The sequence below is a fragment of the Rattus norvegicus genome, chromosome 14, assembly GCF_021556685.1.
Source record: "Rattus norvegicus strain SHRSP/BbbUtx chromosome 14, alternate assembly SHRSP_T2T, whole genome shotgun sequence".
NCBI classification, from domain to species: domain Eukaryota; kingdom Metazoa; phylum Chordata; class Mammalia; order Rodentia; family Muridae; genus Rattus; species Rattus norvegicus.
In genome coordinates this window covers 100,609,485-100,629,746 of record NC_141547.1, presented here as the reverse complement: position 1 = coordinate 100,629,746, position 20,262 = coordinate 100,609,485, and the positions used below count along the sequence as shown (strand labels likewise).

The 20,262-nt window shown below is 43.5% G+C and overlaps 2 protein-coding genes across 44 annotated transcripts in view; one reads left to right on the top strand and one right to left on the bottom strand.

Moving 5' to 3' along the window:
• LOC102550584 (hornerin-like) overlaps positions 1-9,423 on the bottom strand; it is a 39,157-nt gene extending 29,734 nt beyond the window's left edge. For 9 of the 22 annotated variants that reach the window (XR_015637190.1, XR_015637192.1, XR_015637196.1 and 6 more), the window contains exons 1-2: positions 9,308-9,417; positions 8,689-8,781 (exon numbers count right to left, since the gene is read on the bottom strand). The gene's annotated coding sequence lies outside the window, so the exon portion shown is untranslated. The other 13 variants (XR_015637185.1, XM_087584600.1, XR_015637182.1 and 10 more) reach the window with 12 other exon arrangements.
• The window catches only part of Ehbp1 (EH domain binding protein 1), a 253,134-nt gene that overhangs the window by 74,738 nt on the left and 158,134 nt on the right, over positions 1-20,262 (top strand).

Here is a 20,262-nt window from a genome sequence, read left to right as displayed (position 1 = left end):
GTATGGTGTGGTATGTATGTGTGTACACATGCATGTGTGTATGTGTGTGATGTGTGTGTTCAAGTGTGTGGTGTGTGTGTGTGCTCATGTGCATGCATGTGTGTTGAGAAAGACATCAGGTCTTTTAACATGATACTCATGTTTAAATGTTAGAAAATTGCTTGATCAGTTTCTGTAATTACATTTGAAATTTTAATTTAAATACTACTGTAAAAGGTGGGTAGTTCTAGGTTCTAAGTGGTTTAAAATGTGACTTTCTCCACCATGTGCCCTTCTTCCACTCAAAAGACTACTCTGCTTTGATTTTCTCAGGGCCGATGAGGTCTTGTAAAGGACAGCCATTGTCTGAGATATGCACGACTTTCTGGGGTTCACAGGTGTGACCCTGCATGATCACTTTAGAAGACAGCTGCCAAGTGCAAGACTGCCATGGCCTTTAAGCCTGTCCTGGTTCCCCGCAGAGTGCCAGTGCTCACATCTCCAACCCATTGCACCGACGGTCTCATAGCCAGTGCCAAGGGCCGCGTTCCAGCCGGGTGCCTTTCAGCACACACAGAACTGGTCAGTGTCCAACTCTAGCCAGCCACCAACCTAAACCTGAAACCTCGTGATGCCGTCCCAGATGCCTGCAGGGTAGCACTCCTGCAGATTTTAAGGAACGCAAGATTGTTAAAGCTACTGGGTAAAAACCTCCTCTCTGTTGCCAGGCTCCTTACATGCTTTCCGAGTGCCTCCTTTCCTGTGCTGTGTGATGTCAGTGACCACAGTTGACTTGAAAAAGGTAGCCGTGCTGCTCTGTCCTATGCACCTTCATAGAGTTCAAGTAGCCAGGCTGGGGGACGGGTCCCAGGTGACCATCTCCATTTTTCCTGTAGCAGCAGAGTGTCTCGTTGATGCTGACCTTTCCCTCTGCAGTGTCTTGGGACATTGAATTAAATAAGTGAGGAAGGCCTCTTGGCTTGATCCATTTTGATGGTTCATCACCACAGTCAACCACAGCCAACCACAGACAAGCAGGGTGATCGATCAGCTTGCAAAAAATGCCTGAGTGGAGTCAGGGGCAGTTTGCAGTACCAAGGTCTTTTGTTTGTTTTGCTTTTAAAGTAATGTGTGGGTGGTCGAGTACTAATTGGCAAAAGCATACTTTGCAAGAAAGGTGGATTCCAATGTCACCTTAAATTGTTCCTCCCTTACAAGTTCTTTACGTTTTGTGTGTTTGTATGTGTGTGTACATGTGTCTTGGTGCATGTGTGGAGGAAGTCAGTTCCACTTCGGTGCCTGGGATCCAGCCTGCATGGTCAGGCCATACGCAGAGAGTCATTTGCAGACTCCTCCTCCCTTTAAAAGCGGCGTGTGCTTCAACGTAAAACTTAGGAGTTGATAATTTTATAGTAGATTGTTAGTCTATCTGAGTATTAAGCTCAATTAAAAGAACTAATTGGCCCTCCCTTGCATACACTTGTGTTAGGCTGTGGCTTTAGTGTTCACACCTTTCACTTGCTGGGGTTTCCACTTGTGAGAAAGAGGGTACTGCAGAGTTCTATTTCAGAAGGGAGGTCCAAGTGTTTCACTTTAATGCTTGTTACTGCTCTTCATTTTACTTTACAGGTATATTGAGTATTTCTGAATGAGGTATAAATGAATGCCTTATTTTATAGATGCCAATGTCTATGCCATCATTAGGTGAGCACAGTTAAGCAAATGCCTCCCATGTTTTATCTGGACACATTGCTTTGAGATGATAATACACTACAAACTAATGCTGTAATGACACTGTTGTTCCCTGTGAGTTATAACTCACTATTGTGCTGTGCTATAGTTTTAGAACCTAGTTTCCTTGTGTAGACATGGGTTTTTAGATAAGAGTAATCAGAAATTTGAGCTTAAATGAGGCTTAGAAATCATCAAGTTCTCCCTCATTTTGCTGATAGAGAAGGTAAGGTGCTGGGATCTATACCAGCCCAGCTATCATCACCCATTTATTTCTTTGTTGCTACTCTGAGGTTCAGCCACCAGCTTCAAGTATTTGTATACATTTGATAATCTGAATTTAGGTATTTGCTTTATATCTCTTTAAATAGAACATAATTCAACTAATTTGGAACACCAGAAGTTGATATTTTGTTAGAAGAAAAGGGTATTTTATAGCCAAAGGTTCTTACATAAAGATCAGTTTTACTGAGGTAGGTTATCTGATTATGGTATTTTTAAGAAAATAATCACAAGACTTAATTAAGCTCGTAGTGACACTGAGCCCAGTATACATAATCACCTGTGTAGTTTAGCCACACACTAACATACGAACATCAGAAGTTCACTTATTATAAGTTATGCTAATTTTTTTGAAAATCACTTTATGGAATCTTGTAACAAGTTAGTTTCACTTTAAAAAATCAAAATTGTAAGCTTGAATATTTTGATCTTATAATTGTGTGAAAACACTTCACAGTAGCAGCCTATGAAGTCAGGGCTGTTAGCTTTAATTAAAATTTCTAAGGATAAGTTTTTTTTTTTCTCTTTTCTTTTTTTCGGAGCTGGGGACCGAACCCAGGGCCTTGTGCTCGCTAGGCAAGCGCTCTACCACTGAGCTAAATCCCCAACCCCTAAGGATAAGTTTTAATAAAGTTTCTGAATAACTAGTTGACCATCTTAAGTTTTGCTAGTTAAAATATATAGATTTATGTTTACAATATATTAAGATCATGAAATATATAAATATCAAGTCAGGAATGTTTTTTAACATCTTGGTGCTTGTTTAAATATGTAAATTAGCACTGCTTTAAAATGAGGTCATGTTAGTGTCAAATTATGACTCTATCTCAGTATTCAAAGAAGAATTCTCGGGTCCTGCGACTCTTCTGTTGCCAGCTAGTTAGTCTGCTCTGGAAGCACTCAGTGTCAGGAGTGCAGACAGCTGGGCTGCGCTGACTTGCTTACCGCACCCGTCTACAGCGGTGGGTAAATTGGGTTGGAGCTGACTTCACATGGTTTTGCTGCCCTGCGTCTACTTTAAAGTCTGTCATTTGGTACCATCATGCAGTACTGCATGCGCTGCGCCCGAGTCAGCTTCAGGAACAGGACACCCATTTTCAGTGCTGCGAGCCAGAGTGACCGCACCTTAACACCAGACTTGTCAAACTCCGAAGCACCTTACTGCTCAGTCAGTGTGTCCCTCTCTCTGCTCCCACACTTGTTCATCTTAAGTGACATAGCTCTTCTGTGTAATGTGTGCATGCACTCAGGACAAAGCTTTTAAAACAGTAGACGCTCAGAGCATGTTTATAAAATGAATGCGTCACTTATAGTATACTGTACTTGTGGATTTTCTTTTAATTTGACTTTAATTTTCCATGTGACAGTTTGTGTCCCTGCTAATTTGAAGCAGCTATGGTCTTTTTTTGTTTTTGTTTTTTTTTTTTTTTTGTCGACTTATGATCTGCAGCAGCAAAACCATTATGCATTTGTAAGTATCCAGTAAGTGTCCAGTTTCGTTCCTGGTAAACTCAGAGTGACATGTGTAAGTTTTGCTTTGTTCTAAGTACAGGGCTCTTAGTTTCTGTCCCTCAGTAAGGTGTGTGGTGTGACAGTCAGATCTGCAAAGGAGCAATATAGAAACAAAATTTATAACCCCTTGTCATAGGACCAACTTAATGACCAGAAATAATCAAAAGGAAAATCGTTCTTATGTTAATAAAATGACTTGTTTTACCTTATAATTGTTCTTTGTTTGAACATGTCTGTGTATGAGTTTTAGGCTGCCGTTCATATTTAGAAACATTCACGGTTAGCACTATTTGCCTTCTTTTTAAAATTGCGTCATGCCTGTCCTTTTCAGACTTTTTTTATATAAGTGTTTATAGAACGCGTGTTTTCTCCTATGTGTAAACGTTTGTTAACTCCAACTTGTCGCAGTGACTGGGTTCTTTGCAGGCACTGGTGTGTTATTTCACAAGTGTGAACTATGAAAGGGCCTCCGTTTCTGCTGCAGCGACTCTGAGATTAGAATTCATGCCAGCCAGTGATACCTTGACTCAGTGAGAGGCTAGAGGGCTTCAGGTTGTTAGACAAAACCAATCCCTCAGCCAGCCTTGTGCAGTGGCCTTGTTCGTTCAAGGACAGTTCTGTGGCAAGGTTCAGAGTAGAGTTTAGAGACAGGTTTCAGTGCAGACATGTCAACAAGTAGATCGTATAAAATGAAAGTGATGATGGCGGTGACAAAATGAAATCAAGTTCAGGGGAACCACCTGAAACCGTCAGTTTAATTTGGTAAGGAGGCTGAGAAGGATTCTAAACAGGCAGTGATACTCTGTAAATAATGACTCTGTGTTACATGTGAACCACTAACAAAAGGGAGGCATAAAAGATTAGATTGGCTTGTTTGTTTTTTTTATTTTGCATTGGGAGGAAAAAGTAAGAGAGGGGTATAATTTAGGTCTGATAGAAAGAAACGGGAGCTGCTAAAGGTGCTAGGAAGGAGGGGAAATGAGGGACAGAGAATCTGCACGGGTTACAGGAAATGCCTGTGAGGGTCGCACTGTCTGACATCTTGCTTGCTGTAACAGTGTTACAAGTTCGTTTGCCCTGGTATTTTATTCTCGCTCCACACCTAGGTGCCGTCCTTCAGCTCATGCTCTTTGGAAGTTGCTTTCTCAGCAACTTAGGGTAAAATGGAGATCTGATAGCTGACTGCAGACCTGAGCTGTCTTCTCTGTCATGCAGTGGGTGCTTTCTGGGTTATTTACAGCATTTCCCCTGCATGCCTTTATTTGTTTGTCCTTTGTGTTGACGGGCCTGACGGCTACCTCACGTCAGTCTGAGTGTAACCTCCATCAGATTATTGGTTTTGACTGACTTCAACTTTTAAATCAAGCAGGAATTGCAAGAATCTAAATTGCCGTAACTCTATTTTGTGACAGACAGGCAAAGTAATTTAATTTAGAAAATGACTTTATAACAATCAGGAGAGGATAGCTAGCTGTGACATTTCTCTGTGGCTGTGTGGTACAGTAGCACACATCCAGGAGAGTGCTTATTTATAAATGTGCATTCTCAGTGCCCGTGTGTCTGCCTCACTCTGGGTGTTTAGATACCCTGAGCTTGGGAGAGCTCTTTTTGTAATAGAATTACTTTTTACACTATAGAATTTTATTTTTTAAGGTCTTTGTGTATTTAAGTATTTTAGAACAGTGATTACTTTTGCTGTGTTTAATATAAAATCTTTTTAATGTTCTTTATTATCCCTACCAAAATTCAGTTTGTCATCAAACTAGATAAATCCACAAAGCCCGTTTTGGATGAGTATGATAGTTTCACAGTTTCTAAGTTGAATAAACTCTTTACTTCCCACTGAAACATGTTTTTAATTATTGTTTGGGAGCCTAAACATGAATGAATTGTTTCTTAACCATATGTGTATTTAAATAAGCACACCTCATATCTTTTCTTCATAAAGTGAAATATTTCCTTAACGCTAACACAACCCTAGTCACTTCTCTGCCAAAGCAAACAGCAGAATGAACGCTTTAGTAATCATCCGTAACTAACGTGCGTATACAGAGCAGAAAGTCAAGTCTGCCTTTGACAAGAACCTTTTGATGGAATTAGTGGGGGGGTGTGTGTGTGTGGAGAACGAGAGAGAGAGAGAGAGAGAGAGAGAGAGAGAGAGAGAGAGAGAGAGAGAGAGAGAGGAGCCACTCTCTCCTCCTCACGAGGGACCTCACCTCACCTCACCAGGGCTCAGACTCTTGTCATTCGTGACCGCACAGGTTATGTCTTTATTTTCACTGCTACACACCAGTGGCAACTTCCAGAGTCAAAACTTGGAAGAACTTTAGATAAAAGTGGCATGCCCCTGCCTCCTCCCTCCCGTGCAGCCCCAGCTCCACACCGTTGAGGTCTAGCTTTACTCCTTTCTGACCCCAGTTCTAGTTCTCTCCTCCTTCGTTCTAGCTCTGCGGATGTGTACTTAGTGAGTTAGCAACCTCACAGAATGGTTACTGCCTTTCAGGTTTCACATGCCTTCCTGGAAGCATGTCAAAAATAAAAATAGGTCATAAGGAGGTGTTCTCTGATGATTTCTTCGCCCCACCCTCTTCCTTTCTCCGACTCCTCCAGGGTTCAGCGCTGGTTGCCACCAGCACGCTCTTGCACAGCCCAGCCTCACCTGCCATCGTGCACTCACGCTGCACACCCACTCCCCGACTTCTCCACAGCCCTCTTACTCAAGCCTACTTTAGATGTACACTTTGAAGCATCTTTTTTTTTATTAGAGTTTATATTAATATAGAGTCACGCTAGGCAAACATTAATTACATTTTCTTCTTAAAAATGTAGAAAATTCACAGAAAAAATAGGTGCTGGCTGGGTGTGCTGGCTCATGCTGAGAGCCCTAGCTCTTGAGAGGTTCAGGTGCTAACTAGGTTTGTAACTCTGAGGCCAGCCTGGACTACCTAAGGCCTTGTGGGTAGATAAACATCAACAAAAACAAGTCTTTATTGGCTCAAGTAATTCCTTCTGTTTTTGCCTTGTTTTTGGTTTTTCCATTGTGTTTCCACTGTGTCAGTGGTCTTTGATCAAAAGTAGGTTTCCTACCCTTCTTTTATGGGTAGGTACTTGGAATAAGAATTTTGACTTTTAAAAGCTGAAAGAATAGACAAATAGAGCAGACCTGATTTTCTCTGCAAACAGACCTACCCCTTCTTTAAAGGGCTACTAGAAGTAACAGAGATGTGTTGTGTTCTGCTTGCCTTTTCTGCCCTTCTGCCCCCTCTTGGCTCCTCTGGGCCTGCCTCCTCTGTTCTCACCATACCGCTTCAACATAATTCATCCCTCCAGCCATCTTTTTCTAGGAGATAATCTCAATTTAAAATGGTAATCAGGATAAAAGTGGAGCTCGGCGTTTAATTTTAGAGCGAACCGTTTACTAGAATATATCAATTACTTCAGAGATTCCTGTACTGATTTTAGTCCATCTTAAACAGCTTGTTTGGGGCCCTGCCTGGAAATAATCGTGAAACTGTGTGACTGTCTAAGCCCAAGTCTGTCTTCTCAGCATTTTATGAATTAGGTTTGTTCATTTCTGTCACTCTAGAAAGCCGTGTGTCTGTAGTTAGGTCGAAAACCCCACTTACACAGTGGGCACGTTAGGCTGTGGGTCATAGAAGTTTGTAAATAGGAGGTAGTCCACAGTGTCGAAGGCTTTGCCTTTTGAGGCAGCCCAACTGCTCTGATGAACCGACATATCCCTTAGTGTAGAATTTCCTGTTTTCTGCCCAGACAACTAAAGAATAAAAACGCCCGTGTGTTGCCTTTCATCTCTAGTCCGTCTTGTAGGAGTTGAAGGTTTCACTCTTTTTCAGAATACAAGAAACAATTAACTTCTTCTTACAGAATATTTATTTTCATGTCGTTGGATTATTTTTCAAAGGGGTCAGTATCATTCCTGCCTTTAAATGTTATAAAAATACCGTTTCCCATATGTCACTGTTTGTAAGCTACCATTAAATTATTAATGATTTAGTCAGTAAAAATGGTTGCTGTTTTGGGGGTTGGGGATTTAGCTCAGTGGTAGAGAACTTGCCTAGCAAGGGCAAGGCCCTGGGTTCGGTCCCCAGCTCCGAAAAAAAAAAAAAAAAAAAGAAAGAAAAGAAAAAAACATGGTTGCTGTTTTGCCATTGAAATTACCTGACCACAGAACATTCCCCTTTTCTATATTTTTTTATGTGTAGGGTATTTTTTTTTTAACAGTAAGACAAGCGCAACAATATAAGAATTGTCCCAAGAAGTGTTAAAGCCCACATCTACTTTGAGTCTTGGAAATTTGAAGCTATTTTTTAAAACACAGAAGGCAGTGGCCATGAAATCTGAAGCTGCCGCTGAAGCTACCATACTGTAACCATCATCCGAAAATGGTCTAACTCTGGTGGAAAATAGAAAGTAGGTCTTGGGGAGACCAACGCCTTCAATACGTGATTAGCTGCTATCGTGCTGAGAAAGAAATGTCTGACTTAGATCAAAGTATTTCTCTTTAAGAAGTTTTATATAAAATTGAATTTTTCTTAAAATTCTTAAATACTGTGGAGCCATTGATATTAAAACAAGAAAATGAAAATATTTAAACATTTTATCATTAGTCTTAAAATTAATTTTGTTTCCAAAGAACGCCCTTTATTTTAGAAATTAGAAACTTAATTGAAAAGATAACGTTTGGCCATAGTTTTACTTGTAAAAGGAGTAAGGTAATCCTTTTCCTCAGGGAGCGTGCCAGGCTTCCTGTGGCTCTCTTCAGAAACCCACGTTACCGTTTCAGTACAGATAATCGGTACCTCTCACCATGGGCACTGGTGAGCACACTGTAAAAGTTTACTGTCTTATTTTCCCCATATAAAACTTATGGTTTATTAGGGTTTTAAAATATAGGTTAAATCTTAAATGAGTGCAAGGCAGTGCAGTGCGTCACCAACTCCCCTGCCTGGGCCGCCGTCAGCCTCCCTGCACTTTCACACACCTCTTATTACTGAGAAACTTACTTTCGTGTGTCCCTCCGCCCTGAATGTCTATGGTGTCCTCCCTCCTCCTCTTCTCCCCCCCCCCCCCACCTCTCCTTCTCTAAGTTTTAAGGATCAGGCAGAGACAGATCTTTTCCTTTCTTTTGTAAGCTTCTTCCTCTCTAGAAACGAAGTCACTTACCTGTACAAGACTCTAGGGACTGAAGATACACTGGTGTCATCTTCCCAATGTCCTGTCAGACTTTCAGTCCCTGTGAAAGAGTCCTGCTCTCATCTTTAAAAAACAAAACATAAACAAAAGCAAGCATTCAGAAAGCCTACCTCGGAGGATTTCTGTCTCTACCCCACGAACTTGACTGAACTGTGAACACATCGATACCAAGTATAGTTTTCTCTTTATTTCCAAAAGAGTCACTTAAACCTGCTCACAGCTTTTTGACTCTGCATAGCTTTTCTGTCCTTCTGTTTTTGCATGCAGTAACCTGGTAGTAGTTGTTGCTTGACTTACAGTTTGCGCACCAATAGCATACTGGGCACCACACCAGATACATCCAGCCCCACAGCCACAGTATGATTGACAGCTCTTCTCAGAATGGTAGTGCTTGTATAACAGCAGAAGAAACTGGCTGGGAAGTTTTATCAACAGTTACCTTAAAGTAACTTGCTAGATGCTGTGCTCCAAGTCTGAGGCTTTAGCTTTCAAAAATAGGACCTTTAAGGTCCTTATCTTTATGGAAAACTAAAGCACGCCTTGTGCTGCTGCTCTTCTTGTCAGCCTGTGAAGGGACATATTCACTTACCTCAGCATGACTCCCTCCCCTGTTAATAGTGAATAGAGGACATCCAGAAATGAACTTTGACCTCCGCCTACCTAAAACCGAGCCAAAGAACAGTGACAAAAACTGCCAGTGAAAACAGGAGAGCTAAAGATAGAATCTCAAGTACCCACTAAGCCTTCTGAGTTCATTGGTTCTCACCAGAGTGATAGCTGCAGCAGTACAGACGTAATGTCCGGCCAACTGCTCGCCATTTTAGAGGGGTTGACCCAGCAGGTGATGAGAATGGCCTGCAAAACCAAACCCAAAGCAAACCAAATAAAACCAAAACCACACAAGAGGTTAGTGAGCTTCTAACCTCTGTTACAGCAAATGAAGTACAACATAGACAGGTGTGTGTGCGTGTGTGCGTGTGTGTGCATGCGTGTGTGTGTGCGCGTGTGTGTGTGTGTGTGTGTGTGTGGTGTACGGTTGATTCCAAGCATCCAGGTCAGATTGCTCACAACTGGTCTCTCTGGGCATCCCTATGCATGTGGGTGTTGGCATCCCTTCTCACATAGAAATTGTAACATAAAATTAGAATGTATTCTTTGTGTCCTTGAAAACTAAATATCAGGAAAAACCCCTCAACTCTTCTTCGCACATATCAAGTGCAGGCAGTGCCCACCTCTTCAGACATTTAAATACCAGTGGTTGTGAGTTTTAAGAATGGCTCTTTCCTTAGTGGTGCGACCCTGGAAAAGCCAGTGAAAATCTCTGCACTGTAACTTACTTCTCTATAAAAGGGGCGTAAAAGCACGCCTACTTCACAGAGGCGTCTCTTAACGCATGCTATGTTGTTGTTGTTATTATTATTAACTTTTTCTTTTGTTTTCCACTCCAGATTTTATTCCCCTCCCGTCCAACCTCCCATACCCCCCCCCCAGCCACCCTACAAGACCTCTAAACTTCCTGGGGCCTCCAGTCTCTTGGGGGTTAGGTGCATTCTCTCTGACTGAACCCAGACCCGCCAGTCCTCTGCTGTATCTGTGTCGGGGTCCTCATCTCAGCTGGTGTATGCTGCCTGGTTGGTGATCCAGTGTCTGAGAGATCTCAGGGGTCCAGGTTAATTAAGACTGCTGGTCCTCCTAAAAGGTCACCCTCCTCCTCCTCTCTTTCCTCCAGCTTTTCCCTAATTCAACTCAGGGGTCAGCAGCTTCTGTCCATTGGTTGGGTGCACATATCTGCATCTGACTCTTTCAGCTGCTTGTCTCTTTTGGTGGGCAGTCATGATAGGTCCTTTTTTGAGAGCGCCCCATAGCTTCAGTAATACTGTCAGGCCTTGGGACCTCCCTTTGAGCTGGATCCCACTTTGGGCCTGTCTCTGGACCTTCTTTTCCTCAGGGCTTTCTCCATTTCCATCTCTGAAGTTCTTTCAGACAGAAATAATTATGGGTCAGAGTTTTAACTGTGGGATAGCAACACAAGTGTGGGATTCCTCACTTGTCTTTCGGCTGGAGGTGGGTTCTACAAGTTCCCTCTCCCCACTGTAGGGCATTTCATCTAGGGTCTCTCCCTTTGAGTCCTGAGAGTCTCTCACTCCCCAGGTCTCTGGTACATTCTGGAGGGTTCTTCCAACCTCTTACCTCCTGAGGTTGCCTGTTCCTTTCTTTCTGCTGGCCCTCAGGGCTTAAAGACGGTGCCTGGCTTGATAGATCACTGTTGACGTTAGTTGTGTTGAGAAATTCGTGGGACAAGCACTTTACTATCTGAACAGAAAACAGTTCAGGGAGTTCTGTTGTTACACGATGTCTTTAATCTGTGTGTCTCATGCTTTTGCTGGAAAGGAAAGGAAAGAGCTGTGACTGCACTGGTCACATTCTACAGCTGTTTCCTTCTGGCTGCTGGGGACAGGCTCTGGGGCTCTCTCCTGCTTGGCGTGCACTCTCGCTCTTGAGCACTTACCCACAGGCCACGGGATTTTACAAATATTCCAGGGAGCTGGGTGAGATACCTGTACAAAGCCCTGTGCATAATTGTCACTGAAAAACATAGACTGCTTGATTCAGTTGGTTGCGATGTCAACTATCTTTATATTACCGCTTTTATTAGCACAGTATTTTAGAGAATTATGCGGAAACCGAGTAGCATGGTTCAGCTTTAAGTTTAAATGGTTAATTCTGCTTTTTTAACTGTAGAAAGTTGAAGGTATTTTATCACCCTGGAGCTGAAAAACACTGAGAAATCAGGTTGTACCTGAAACATCACAGAACGTGATGGTAATTATCTGTGTGAACTTTTTTTTAATTTAAAGAAGATCCTACAAATTGCCCCAAAGCAAGTTCAATCCTATCAAAAATATTTCAGTATGTAATTATACTGGAAGCTATGAAATTGGAGCATCAGTATGAAGATCTGGGTACCTCTTTGTCCTCACCATTCAAGCTTTTAAGTCTCCTGTAGATGAAGAATAGCCTTCTAAAGGAATTCCTGAGTCACTTGGTTCCGAGTCAAGCAGATCTTTGTGAATCTTTGATTCTGTCACAGGGTGCCAGAATCTAGAAAGTCAAGAAAAGCAGTGTGCCCTAAAACAGTGGCACTTTACAGAGGTGGGATTCTGGAAGTTTTGAAGCCGGCTGCATAAGCTGCTAAGATAGCTACCTGGAGGAGCGAGCAAAGTGTCTACAGGGCTGCCCTCTCTCCTTACAAAGCACATTCAATCCGAGACGTGTGCCCACTGCATTCAAACTACGCACGTGGTGGCACAGAGCAAGTGAGCTGCCCCGTCACGGCAGTGAGAAGCCGAGCCTGGGGACAGCCACATGTCCAGTAGCCTCCACTCTCGTTGCGTGCAGCCATATCTGGGTCTGCCTCTTTGTACAAACTGAAGATTCCTTTGTGTGTGAGCGTGCGTGTGTGTGCGTGCATGCGTGTGCGTGTGTGGTGGCAGTAGAAAGCCGTGTATGTTGAATTAGCTCTGTGTGCTCTGCTTTCGTCCCGATTGCTCTCATCTCGTCTGGCAGGGTGTTATGGCCCAGCACTGTAATCCTAGCTCTAGGGAGGCTTGAGGTAAGACGGGTGCCAGGGCCAACCCAGCTACTTAGTGAGTTCCAGTTAGTTTAGGCTACAATGTGAAACCCTATCTAAAATAAAATCATCTTAATCATTATATATACACACACACACACACACACACACAATACACACACACACACACACACAGACACACACACACTGTGTCTAGGGCAATTGATAATATAGCTTTTCTCTCTATTTTTTTAATATTTAATACCATTTATAATACAAAATCTATAGGAACTCTGAAATGCATGTCAGTAGCGTCACTGTTTTTAATAGTACTAGGGTGGTGCTTTTTACCGGTACAGGACATTGAAATCCAGGCCTTGCAGGTTAAGAAAGGGTCAAGTACAGTGGCTTGTGGTTTATAGTGACAGCTCTGTGGAGACCATGTACTGCTCACTGGGGAAAACGCTAGGAAGTAACACACACTGAGCATGGCGTGATGACCCTAGGCTTGCCTTTTATTTTGACAAGTAGTTTTCACTGAAATACTTAGATTTTTTTCTGTAACCTTGCTACGGGAAAAATGATCACATTCTGTCACATACAGATACTTTTGACCAAGCGCCATTAGTGTGCAACCACCGGGCAGTTCACGGGCAGTTTGCAGTTGTAGGTAAAGCCTGTGAGGGAAGGTTCGGACTCTTTCCTAGCAGCCATTGTGCCTCTCATTCTTCTTCAAGTCAGGCCATTTGCTGAAGAGCTTCAAGGACTAAGTTTTTTAAATGTTTGTGTGTGTTTGTATGTATTTCCATATAGACATTTGTGTGGAAGTCAGAGGACAGCTTGGGAGAGCGGTTCTTTTTTTCTGCTACGTAAGATTCCAGGACTTAAGTCTTCAGAAGAGCCCAGCACAGTTGCTCACCCTGGTGATCCTCGGGCAGGAGGGTAAAGACAGACAGACCTGGAAACTGCTGGCAGGACAGTCTAATCTCCGAGCTCCAGGTCTAGAGAGAGACCCTGTCTCTAAAACTAAGGCAAAGCTAAGATACGAATGGCTAAGGAGGACACTCGGTGTTCACCTCTGGCTTCCACCACACATGGACACGCATTTGTGCACCCATGTGCACACACATGAGCACACACATACAGTGGAGTAGAAATCATGTTAAATAAAGAGGGGAGGTGAGTGGAAGCACAGTAGGGGTAAAATAGAGCGGCTAGATCAGCTTTTCCCTGATGGGAAGGTGGTACTTGAGTCGGTGTACGGAGAGCCTGAGCACTCTCCTTCCCTGTAGCAGTGAACCAGCAGCTAAGATGGCTTTGGAGCACGATGTGCCAGTTACATCGTCGGGCTCAGGCTGTCACACCCCACGGCTATTCTCATTTGATGAGTCTATTCTGGTGCCTGAGTTGAGCCTCCTGCTTCAGCTTGCCCTGGTCTGCTTCCACAACTTCCCCAGCAGATTAACTGCAGATCCCCGGAGTGTTCAGGCTGCCAGGATAGCTCCTTGGCAGACATTGGGTTCTCTCAAGGAGAAGCCTGGTCCCTGCTAAATGACAGGAGGGACAGTTGGGCATCCTACCCACTGCTGACCAGAATCTCTCCTGTGCTGGACTGTGTAGCTGATTTGAGGCTGCTGAGGTCTCTAAGCTGATCTTGAGGGTGGGCCTGCCTGCCTTCCCCGGGGTTTGGTGGTGTTTCCTGCCTCTGCCTTTGCACCTGGGAGGCAGGCAGTGAGCCTTGCTGCATGGCATCTCTCAGGTTGTCACTCTTCTTCCTGTCTGCACTCTCGTGTGTCCCCTGTAGCCTCTGTGACTTTATGGAGTCTTCGCCTGTTATTTTGGGTTATACGTAGGCAGCTTCTGGTCCAGAAGGCATGCATTCTTAATCTGTTACAAAAAAATGTTTTTATTCCACAAGTAATAATGACTCTTTTATAGAATATCGGTTGCTGTCCACAATTCCCAGCCTCTGTTATGCGTTTTTTACTTTATCAAATATCTCTTAGCACGCTCAGCTTAGGTAGTAATTCTTGCTTTGATAACTCTAACATCCCTTTCATATTAGAATCTGTGCTGATGTTTGTTTCTTCAGACCACAGCTCTTGCCCTTAGTGTGAGCTGTCCCTTTTTTTTTCTCCTTGGTACCTGGACTGGATGTACTGGGCAACCGGAACTGCTGTGCGCACGTCTTGAGTGCTGGTGTGGAGATGTGGAGAGGGGGTGGAGTCCAGGTTGCTGGTGTGTCTGTGCCACTAAGTGGTGAGCTTCACAAATGTTTTTCAATGTGTCCCCTCCCCTAGGGAGGATGGTGTTGTTAGAACAGACTGTGAATCTGATAAAACTTTTCTAGGTAAGGTGAGATACGGTTCCTTTCTTCCTGTATTAGCACAAGGGGAATTTCTCAGATAGTTAGCACCTGGAGGTAGTGCTGAAAAGTACTCGGATGGATACTTATAAGTGGGTCCCTCTTTTAACTTGCAGATTTGACTGTACGTAGCCTCTAGCAATTCCTCAATTACAGCTGGATTTTCCTGTCTTACCCTCGATTCCCAAGGAGGTCTGTGACTTTTGGATTTACTGTCTGCTCCATCTGCATTCTCACAGGCCTTGATCTGCTTGTCTAGCTGCACAATTTTGTGGGCATTAGCTTGCCCTATGACTTAGCTTTTCATATGTATCTAAGACTTGATACTTTTCGGTTTATTTCTTTAACTTTTCACTTTTATGAAGACCCAGTAGTGATTTTGAAGTTCCTTACATGTAGAACTAGACTAGAAGTCTGATAAAAGAAAGCATGTTTAGAAATCATGGTGGACAAACCAAGAAAATACTAAATATCTTAGCAACAACAGAGCAAGCGAAAGCTTAAAAGAGCTCTGGAAATCTTTTAAAACAAAAGACCCAAATAGATACGGAGCAAAGGCACAAAAGTGAAAATGCGGATAGAGCATCCAAGTAAATTCAAAAGTCACAGATATCAAATGAGTGCTTTCTTACAACAGAGCAAGTATTTAAAAAAGAATGAAAGAAAGAAAATGGTGCTCTTATGAGCATGGTCAGTGAGACTAGCATTATATGCCCAAGGTTACAGACTGGTTTAATCTCCTTGGAAAAGCAATTTAGTGACATTTTTAAATGACCAGATTGTTTTTTATCTTTGTATGTGTGCATGTGTGTGCATGCACATACACAGGTGGAGCTTGAAGGACAGCATCAAGCATCAGCCCATGCTTCCACCTCTCAGACAGATTCCCCCTTGTCTCAGCATACACCAGACTAACCAAATGCCTGGAATTCTTCTAACTCTTCCTCCATCCCACTGTGCCGGGATTATAGATGCTGTTAGAGTTACTGTTGCTGTGATGAAACGCGTGGCCACTACTCTTTATAAAAGAAAGCACTTCCTTGGGGCTGGCTTACACTTTCAGAGATTTAATATAATATCGTTATGGTAGGAAGCATGGCATCACACAGGTAGACATGGTGCTGGAGAGGTAGCTAAGAGTCCTGTATCCAGATTGCAGGCAGTAGAGAGGGCTAGGAGGGAGCGATGACCTTGGGGCTTGGCTAGAACATTTGAAATCCGGAGCAGTGACTTACTTCCTCCAACAAGGCCACACCTCCCGATCCATGTCAAGTGACACCACCCCCATGACCAAACATTCCAATCTATGAGACTTTTGGAGACATTCTTATTCAAACCACCACAGATGCACACTGCTGTGCCTGGATTTATGTGATTCTGAGAATCTATGTGTGGCTCTTTATACCTGGGAATTAAGTGCTTTACCCCCTGAGCTATCTCTTCGGCCCTCTAATAACAATAGCAATCATCGTCATTATCATCATCCTCATCTTCCTCATTACCATCATCATCACCACCACCACCACCATCACCACCACCACCACCACCATCACCACCACCACCACCACCACCACCATCACCACCACCACCACCACCATCACCTCCACCACCATCATCACCACCACCACCACCATCACCACCACCACCACCATCACCACCATCACCTCCACCACCATCACCACCACCACCACCACCATCACCACCACCACCATCATCATCACCATCATCACCTCCACCACCATCATCACCACCACCACCACCATCACCACCACCACCATCATCATCACCACCACCACCATCACCTCCACCACCACCACCATCACCTCCACCACCACCATCACCACCACCACCATCATCATTATTTCTTCTTCTTCTTCTTCTTCTTCTTCTTCTTCTTCTTCTTCTTCTTCTTCTTCTTCTTCTTCTTCTTCCTCCTCCTCCTCTTCCTCCTCCTCTTCCTCCTCCTCTTCCTCCTCCTCCTCTTCCTCCTCCTCCTCTTCCTCCTCCTCCTCTTCCTCCTCCTCTTCCTCCTCCTCCTCTTCCTCCTCCTCTTCTTCCTCCTCCTCCTCTTCCTCCTCCTCTTCCTCCTCCTCCTCTTCCTCCTCCTCTTCCTCCTCCTCCTCTTCCTCCTCCTCTTCTTCCTCCTCCTCCTCTTCCTCCTCCTCCTCTTCCTCCTCCTCCTCCTCCTCCTCTTCCTTCTCCTCCTCCTCCTCTTCTTCCTCTTCCTCCTCTTCTTCCTTTTCCTCCTCTTCCTCTTCCTCCTCCTTTTCCTCCTCAATATTTTCTTCTGGGCCTAGAGAGATGGATTAGTAGTTAAGACCACAAGAACACTGACTATTCACTTCCAGAAGATCCAGGTTTGATTCCCAGCACCCACATGGTCACTCACAATTGTCTGTAATTTCAATTCTAGTGCATTTGATACCCTCCTGGGATCTCCACAGGCACCAGGGACACATGTGGTGCATGGACATATGTAAGGCAAAGCACCTCTACATATAACATAAATTAAACTTTTAAAAATCTCAGTTCTAAAAATCTGCCCTAAGGAAAAGAGAGTCCCAAAATATTTTGGTTATAAAAATGTGGAAGAGGGCTGGAGAGATGGCTCAGTGGTTAAGAGCACCCAACTACTCTTCCAGAGGTCCTGAGTTCAATTCCCAGCAACCACATGGTGGCTAACAACCATCTGTAAAGAGATCCGATGCCCTCTTCTGGTGTACCTGAAGACAGCTACAGTGTACTTATATATAATAAATGAATAAATCTTTAAAAAAATTAAAAAAATGTGGAAGTAACTTTATCTAAAATAATCAGAAAGTTATAAAATTTATGATATAGCAATATTATATAGAATAATACATTATCTAGATATAGGCTTATTCTATAGAGTTAGAATATTAAATTGTAATAATAGGATTCTGCAAATAGTACCTATAAGAACTAGAGGAAGGTATGTTAAAACTACTATGGTTTCACTTAGGTAAAAACGCTTGAATGTTTCCTTTTTACACTTTGTGCATTTACAGTTTTCTGTGGTGAGTTTTACACAATCAAAAGGTGTAATATCTGAGACATGATTACTCTCGTAGACTCCTAGAAGATGAGACACAGATATGTATGAAATGATACTGAGGTGGGGATCGGGCGTGAGGGGTAGGGGAAGTGTCCGGATTCCAGAGAGCGTTAGCAGTTAGAACCGTTTAGTTTTCTGAGTCCCTGGATCAAGAGACTGGGATAGGGCCGAGTCAGTTGGACTGTGTTGTATTTATGAAACGTGAAGTAGTCATCCTTGAGTGCTTAGACAGAGCTTAGAGATAGTTAGCTCTGTAATGGAGACCTAGGAATCAGCATCAGCATGTACTTTTCAGTTCTGGCCATAAAATCCTCAAGAACTAAGTCTTTCTGTAAACTTGAGGTGATTATATTTCTCTTCCTGCATCTGACTGAAGACTTTTAAAACTCTGCTTATTGACTTTCATAAGGTTAAGCGGGTGCATGTGGTTATCCCTGGGGACTTCTGTTTCCATTAGCATCACAGGGGAGGAGGCCAATAGACAGACACTGCAGGACACTTCTGTAGTAGACTCAACACCAGGGTCTCCTTCTTCCTTCAAATGTGGACAGCCTGCAGCTTGTTTAGACCTCTGGCTAAATACTTTGATTTGTATTTTATGACTATGTGGAGTTTCCCTTTGACAGGTGGAGGGCTTTTGGGTTTTTTTTTTTTAATCTTTAATCTTTTTGTACACTCCAGTCATTATCCCCCCTCCTGTTCTGCCCTCTGGCAGTTCCTCACCCCATTTCTCCTCCCCCACCTCTCCAAAAGGATATCTCCATATTCCCCCTCCCCAGCCTCAACCCCACAGGGCCTCCCCATTCCCTGGGGATCAAGTATCTAAAGAGTTAGTTGTGTCTTCTCTCAATGAGGGCAGACAGGGCAGTCCTCTTCTGTATATGTGTGGGGGGCCTCAGATAGCTCCTGTATGCCGCCTGGTTGGTGGCTCAGTGTCCAAGAGATCTCAAGGGGTCCAGGTTAGTTGAGACTGCGGTCTTCCTATGGGGTCACCCTCCTCCTCAGCTTCTTCCAGCCTTTCCCTAATTCAACCACAGGGGTCCTCAATCTCAGACCAATGGTTGGATATAAGTATCTGCTTCTGTCTCAGTCAGCTGCTTGTTGGGCCTCTCAGGAGACAGCCATGCTAGGCTCCTGTCTATAAGCACACCACAGTGTCAGTAGTAGTCTCTGGCCTTGTAGCCTCCCCTTGAGATGGGTCCCAGTTTGGGCCTGTCACTGGACCTTCTTTCCCTCAGTTTCTTCTCTGTTTTGGTCCCTGCAGTTCTTTTAGACAGGAACAATTCTGGGTCAGAGTTTTTGGCTGTGGGATGGCAACCCCATCCCTCCACTTGATGCCCTGACTTTCTACTGGAGGTGGACTCTACAAGTGAGGTGGAGGGTTTTTATTTAGACTTTTTTTAAGAGGAAAGCTAGATTTGATTTTAAAGTTGATGTGGTTGTCTGAATCAGTGCTTGCGAGTATGTATCTCACAGGGAGTTTTTTAGATGTTGATTCTTCCTTTTGACACTTTGCTACTAATGTCTCTTCCACCAGAGCATCTGAGTTGGTACTTTAGCTTATACGGTTTCTAATTACGTCTTTGTGCTTGAGAGAGCTCCTGTAGCATGTCTGCTTTAGCATTTAATTGCTCCATGAATTCCAAATTGAATTCTGTAGTGCTTCATTTTGGTCTGCTGGTGAAGCAGAGATCAGCGTGGCCTGAGAAATGCTATGCTGTGCAGTTCGAGAGCCCAGCATCACAGTTTTAAAGTCAGACTTGTTGCCCTTCTAGATTAACTTCATCATTTCAGCCTGACGTTTAGAATGTCATCACAGAGCTTAATAAAAGGACGCCAGCCACCTAAGTCACTTAACTTTGAAAATATGGCATTTTTTTGTCTTGATATTGCAGGATAACAAGTAATTTTGTTTTAGAAAAAACAGCGGCTTGAGTTTTTAGGTATGAATGCCAAATACCAAACAGTTCTGTCTTTGACAGGCACACTGTGAGGTGTCCCTGCCTTGGGCTGGCAGGTTGCATTAAGAAACTGCTGTCATGTCTTCAGTGTCTACATGGTCTCCTATGACAATTTTGGTTTTCTAATGAGTAGTGAGAGTGCTTATTCAGGTAACTGAGTGCTCATTCTTTACTCTGTAAAATAATTCATGTACCCCTGAGTCAGAGGGCAAGACTGTCTAACTCAGAATTTTAAATAAAAACAGCATTAGTTCCGTCATCTTCTTAGCATGTTCTTCAGAATTCCTGTTGCCTGTCATTTTATTTCCTGGTGCCCTGATTCAGTAGGACCTAGAACTTGATAGTTCTTGAGGACAGGGGCATGAGTAGACTCCAAGTCCTGGGCAGGGAGATTCTAGAAGGGCAGATGCTGCAGGTACTGATTGACCTTTACGGTGAGGCTGAGGCCTAGCATCTAAAGCTTAATTCTCAGTGGACAGAACGCGGGCGTCATAGCACGGTGATCACAGACGGGGCCTAGAGAATAAATGCCCAGCAACCTCATTAGTTGTAGATGTGACTGTGGACAAGT